Raw genomic sequence first — 6,000 nt, forward strand, 5'->3', positions numbered from 1 at the left:
GTCAGCACTCTATGTTTACTAACTCAAGGGTTTGAGGCACAGCAGAACCACCTGCCTCATCTAGACGTCCTGCCACTCAAGGCCACACCCTGCACCCATGAAATCAGAAGAATCCCTGGGTGTTGGCTGTTTAAAAAACTTCCCAGATGGTTCAAATGTGCATTCACTGTGCGAGTTGGTGATTGAACTCATTTAATCTTCACAGCAAGTCTATGAAGCAGGTGCTGTTATTATCCATGGTGCAGCTGAAGGAACTCAGGCACAACAGACAGACTCAGTGACTTGCCCAAGGTCGCCCAGCTGGGCATTGTAAGAGGTAGAACGAGAGCCGGACTGTCTGGTTCTTAATCACTGCAGCTGACAACAGAGAGCTGCATCCCTTCTCTTACTCTGTCTTCGCTTCACTGTCTACGTCAGACCCTAATCCTCTCCTGATGTCTCCTGAACATTTCAAAGACTCCTCCTCCAGCTAGATCCTCTCACTCAGCTCTGTCCAGTGGGATTTTAATGTGAGCCACACATGTGATTCAAAATACTCTACTGGACGTATATTAAAAGTAAAGAGAAGCCAAAAAAGTAATTTTTAATACATGTTGTATTTATCTTAGAATATCTCAAATGTTTTAAGCATGTAATCAATATGATGTAAATATAGTGAGATGTTTTGCCTTCCCTTTCTCCTCAGTGTTGTCTCATGTGCTCCTTACACTCATGGCACATATCAATTTAGACCAACCGTATTTCAAGTGAGCAACAGCTACATACATCTCATGAAGCTACCAGATCAGATGGTGTGGTTCTAATCCATTTTCCACACCTCAGGCAGAGTGAATGTTCTGATATGTAAATATCACTAATTCTCCAGACATTTAAAAATGTGTCCTTGTTTCCTGCTCTTCTCAAGATCAGGCCTACAAGATCTTTTGTGATGTGGTTTAAGTCATCCTTCTGGAGTGCCTTTCCAGAATCCCTTCTTGCATGGGATTTCTAACCTTAAGAAACTTTTTTCTTTCCCTCCAGATGCATCATGGTTTTCAAGTTGCTGGGCCTTTTCAAGGGCCAATTCCTTTACTTCACTCATTTCCTTTCCTCCACTCAGAAAACTTTTCCAAGATGTAACTTTTACCAAGAATATCTTCTCCTTTAAAAACTTTCAGAGCTGGGCACAATGTTGCACAGTTGTCATCTAAGCTACTTGGGAAGCTGAGGCAAAAGAGTCACAAGTTTGAGGCTATCCTGGCAATTTGGCAAGACCTTGTCTCTTCATAAAGTAAAAAGGGCTGGAGATGGAGCTCAGGACTGCAGTGCCTTTCTAGCATGCATGAGTTCCCAGGTTCAATCCTCAGTACTGAAAAAAACTACCCTCCCCCCGAAAAAAAATGGCAAGAGAGAGAGGGAGGGAGGGAGAGAGAGAAAAAAGAAAAAATTTCCAGGATTCATAGGATTCATGTAGGAGGAGTTCCTCCAAATCTTTTATTTTTTATTTTTTTCTCATTGAGTACATAACAGTACATTTTAGGTATACAGTACAGTTACATTCATCATTGGGATCTTGTACCTTTACATGACAGGTCTTGGTTCTCATTTTTTCCCCTTATCCCTGCCCTCCCTTTACCCCCTCCTCCCCTCAACACTTACAAACACTTTATTTCCATTTTTTCATTTTCTCCTATTTTTTTTTCTTTTCCCTTATTACCTTTCCCTACACCTTTAGCCCTTTTCTTCCTGTTTCACATTGTCAGTTATATCATTAGGATCTTATGTACCTTTATAGTTTTTCATCCGAATCTTTTATGAGTTTCTATAGTACTTGGAGCACAGTTTCTGTCATATTGCAGGAAACTGCCTGCCAGAGTTTGGATCTGGATTATCTCCAAAGGCCCGGTGTTGTAGGCTTGGTCTTCTGCTCATAGTACTATTGGGAATTGATGAATGTTTAGGAAGTGGAGCCTAAGGGAGGCCTTCAGGTTATTGGGTTCATGCTTTTGGGACCCAGCGCCTCTTCTCTTTTTCACTTGCATGCCAAGAGTTGAGCTGCTTTGCTCTCCTGTGAATTTCCTGCCCTGATGTGCTGCATCACCACAGGCCTCCAAACAACAATTGCTTCATGGCCAATTGGTCATGAACTGGACCTTCAAACCCATGAAGCAAAATAAATATTTCTTCTATCCTATCTGAGTTGATTGCCTCAGGTATTTTGTCACAATAATGGAAAGCTGGCTAATGCATCGTCTTATGTGCTTGCTTCCCTCACAAGCTAAGTTCTTCACTAGGACAAGGACTGTGGTTTACTCATCCCCTTACTTCCAGTACCTTTCTCACTCAGTGTCGTCAGTAGGGAACATTATGTTACACTGAATCCCTTTCATTACTTTTATTACTTGCTTGGTCTTGATAGAAATGTAGCTTTGGAGGGAGCTCTTATCACTGAGCTCTCTTATTTTACAGATGGGGAAACTGAGACTCCAGAAGAGAAGAGGTCTAAATCTGTTCTACTTCCAGGCTAGTGCCACGCAACTCCCCTGCTACTTTTCATTGGTCAGTTTTCTAGAAATGTAAAACAATATTAAAGAAGAGATGAAGAGGAAGTGAATTTGTTTTGTTCAATCAATGGTTCATGAAATAAGACAGTATAAACATAATGTTTGTAAATGAGACCATGTTTCAAATGACCACGGGCTGCTGGATGTATAATGGAATCCTCTTACTACACATTTTGATGTAAAGGGTGTCAAACTGGTTGTTTTTGTAAAGTTTTATTCTCTCTTGGGCTGGAGATTTAGCTCAGTGGTTCCAGTGCCTGCCTTGCAAGCACAAGGACCCGAGTTCGATCCCCAGTACCACACACACAAAAAAAAGTTTTATTCTCTCTTCTCTCAGTTGGAACTGCTTATAAGTGAGACCCAGCTGCTGCTTTAGTAAGGCTGGATGGCGGTGCTTCTGTGTCACTCCAAGTAAAAGTGGTTTGGGCAGATTGCTTCTGTGATTTCCTGAAGCGTTGACCCTCTGAGAGGAAGAGAGAGAAAGAGAGAGAGAGAGAGAGAGAGAGAGAGAGAGAGAGAGAGAGAGAGAGAGAACAGAGAGAGAGAGAGAGAGAGAGAGAAGAGGGAATATTAGAATGAGATCAGAACCAGTTTGTGGGAGGAACTAAGGAACATTTCAGAGCCTGACTTCTTGCTCGTTAATTCAGGTCCTTGGTCACTTGACTTTCTGGTAGATGCAGCTATTAGAAGTGTGACCTTTAGGAGCTGTGGGGCTGGCAGTCAAGCTGAGTGGTAGAGTGCCTGCTTACATGTAAGAGGCCCTAGCTTTATTAGAATGAGATCAGAACCAGTTTGTGGGAGGAACTAAGGAACATTTCAGAGCCTGACTTCTTGCTCGTTAATTCAGGTCCTTGGTCACTTGACTTTCTGGTAGATGCAGCTATTAGAAGTGTGACCTTTAGGAGCTGTGGGGCTGGCAGTCAAGCTGAGTGGTAGAGTGCCTGCTTACATGTAAGAGGCCCTAGCTTTCCTCTCCAGCACTGGGAAACAAAACAGAACAACAGAATTCCCCAACTAGGAGTTGTGATACCAAGCAAGGGCTTGCAACAAAGAAGCCGATACTATGTCACTGGCTTTTGCAGAAAGATAGAGCTTGATTGTAAGTGAACAGACAAGAAGTGAGGTGGCATGCTCAAACATCGCCCACCCTGGAACACTGTTGTGGTGGTTAATTGGTTGATGTTTGCCTTGGGTGGGAGAGCCCAGAATGGGAAAGAGTCATCATGGCTCTGAGCTTGGAAGATCCACGAAAGGAGGCTTGTAGTGGGAACACTACAAAGAAAGAATGGGAGGGAAAGATTTCTTGCTGATTTCCCTTGGAAGAGCTTCGTTGGTCCTGAGTTTTGTTCCAGCTGCTTTTCTTTGTAGAAGCTTTGGCTGAGCTCCGGTCCTCACCTTCAACAAGGATGGCTGCTGTTTTCTTGGTAGAAGCTCTGGCCTTTGCCTTCTGATTCTTGGCACGGATTCTTTAGCTTCCAGCACCCACCCTTCGGCCTGCCAGTGCAGACTCTCTAGCCTCCAGCACTGGCCCTTGGGCTTTCCTGTAGGGACCAGCCTTCGAGTCCCTGACCAGGGGTGAACGAGGAGAAAGACAAGACACAAAAATAGTTTGGACCAAGGGGGACAGAGTTTGGCTCACCTCGCTTTTATTCACTTTGACACGGGAATGAACATTTAGATTAATAAAAGATTCATCTGCCCCTTGTTATCCATAGTGTGTACCAGGTGAGCATCCAGATCTCAGCTGTGTAGACTCTCCTCTTGAACTTGCACTGTTCTAGCGCGCCTGCACTTTGCCAAGGGAGGCACAACTTTCTATCTCCTTTGTGCCCACAGAGAAGGTCAGTTAGGCCTTGATCCTCATTATCTGATCTCCTACACTCTCTGGCACAGACCCCCTCAGTCTTCCATTGCAGATTCCTTGGCCTTCTGATACAGACTTGTACAGGGCACTGTCATGGGCTCCGGTCCTTCATCTGGGTTCTTCAGATCTCTAGCACACAGACAGATCTCTTTCACACTTCTACATTTGACACTATAGGCAGATATTGTCAGTTAATCTTGTAAAATTTCTATGTCCTGCATTAAATCTGCTTCTCTTGCAAATACAGTAGTCAAGGAATTTAAGACCTGGGGGTAAGGAGAAATAGAAATAACATCTGGCTGACTGTAATCAGAAAGATTCTAGTCTATTATTCGGATCCATCCTTCCACCTGTTTGCTGTGCTTCTAATGTAGGTCTGCAAGACCTTGTTATCCTTCAAGGTTCTGCTTGTAGGGGACTTTTGGGGCTTCCAGGCTCTCAAGATCAGTTGAGGCCAGATCGTAGGGTTCTGAGTCTACAATTTTTTTCTTTTGGTACCGGGAATTGAGCTCTTGGGTCCTTGCGCTTGTGAGGCAGGTGGTGGAACCACTGAGCTAAATCCCCAACCCTGAGACTACATTCTTAGAAAGAGCCCAAATAACAGCTTTTAGGAACAGGGAAGATGCTGTTCTTATGGCTCAATTTCAATTGGATCTATATCTATAATTCTATTTAAAGTTAAGCTTTCTATTGAGCAAGTTTGGTATATTGTTTCCCTTGACATCATCAGTTTTTCTGGGAGATGAGCTGGAGTGACAAGGATGAGACAAAGGAAGAAATAATTAACAAAAGCATTTTTTCTGGGGCTGTTGAGGGCAAGGGCAGGGAACACATCCTCCAGTATCTGACTGCAGTTCTGGAGTACAGAGAGCAATGCTGATTTCATAGGCACACTTGATGCTCTGGAGTGAATATGAGAGGATATTTAAAGCCAAGGTATGGTGGAGAAGTAAAACATGTATAGGAAGCAAGACTGGGGGTGAGAGAAGGAGAACGTCCCCCATCTCCTTCATATTGTGGCTCTCTCCTATCCCGTGAGGTTTCCTGTCTTGACGGTTATCAGACACAGGCGTCATTCTCAGCGTAGACCGAATAGGACATCAGAGTCAATCCACAAACTACACTACCAGCAAAGCTTAAAAATACTCTTTCACTAGGATAGCACTAAATATAAGTTGTGATACTTTCTTTTGCTCCCTAATGGACCATCTTGCACACCCCCTCCACTTTGGAGGCCGTTGAGCTAGGAAATTCACTCCTTTTCACAGTGGCAGATACATGAGAGCTGGCTCTGATAATAATCCCCTCCTTGCACTGGTTTCATGCTCTTTTAAACACGAATTGGCACTTTCACACCTGGTGCAAAAGTGAGTGATAAAACATCTGTGTTCTTAGTCTTTTTCCTTTGCTCTTGATTGATGTTGTAGCTTTAACTCAGAATTTTCTCTTAGTTTTACCTGCATGATAAATGCGGTGAAACTTTTTCCCCTACTGTCTTACCTGTCCTTTAAGAGGAAGGGGTGTTGGGCCGGGGATTTAGCTCAGTGGTTTGGTGGCCTGCCTCGCAAGCGCAAGGACCCAAGTTCAATCCCC

The sequence above is a fragment of the Fukomys damarensis genome, unplaced genomic scaffold (assembly GCF_012274545.1).
Source record: "Fukomys damarensis isolate Sample0158 unplaced genomic scaffold, DMR_v1.0_HiC HiC_scaffold_12, whole genome shotgun sequence".
Classification (NCBI taxonomy): Eukaryota; Metazoa; Chordata; class Mammalia; order Rodentia; family Bathyergidae; genus Fukomys; species Fukomys damarensis.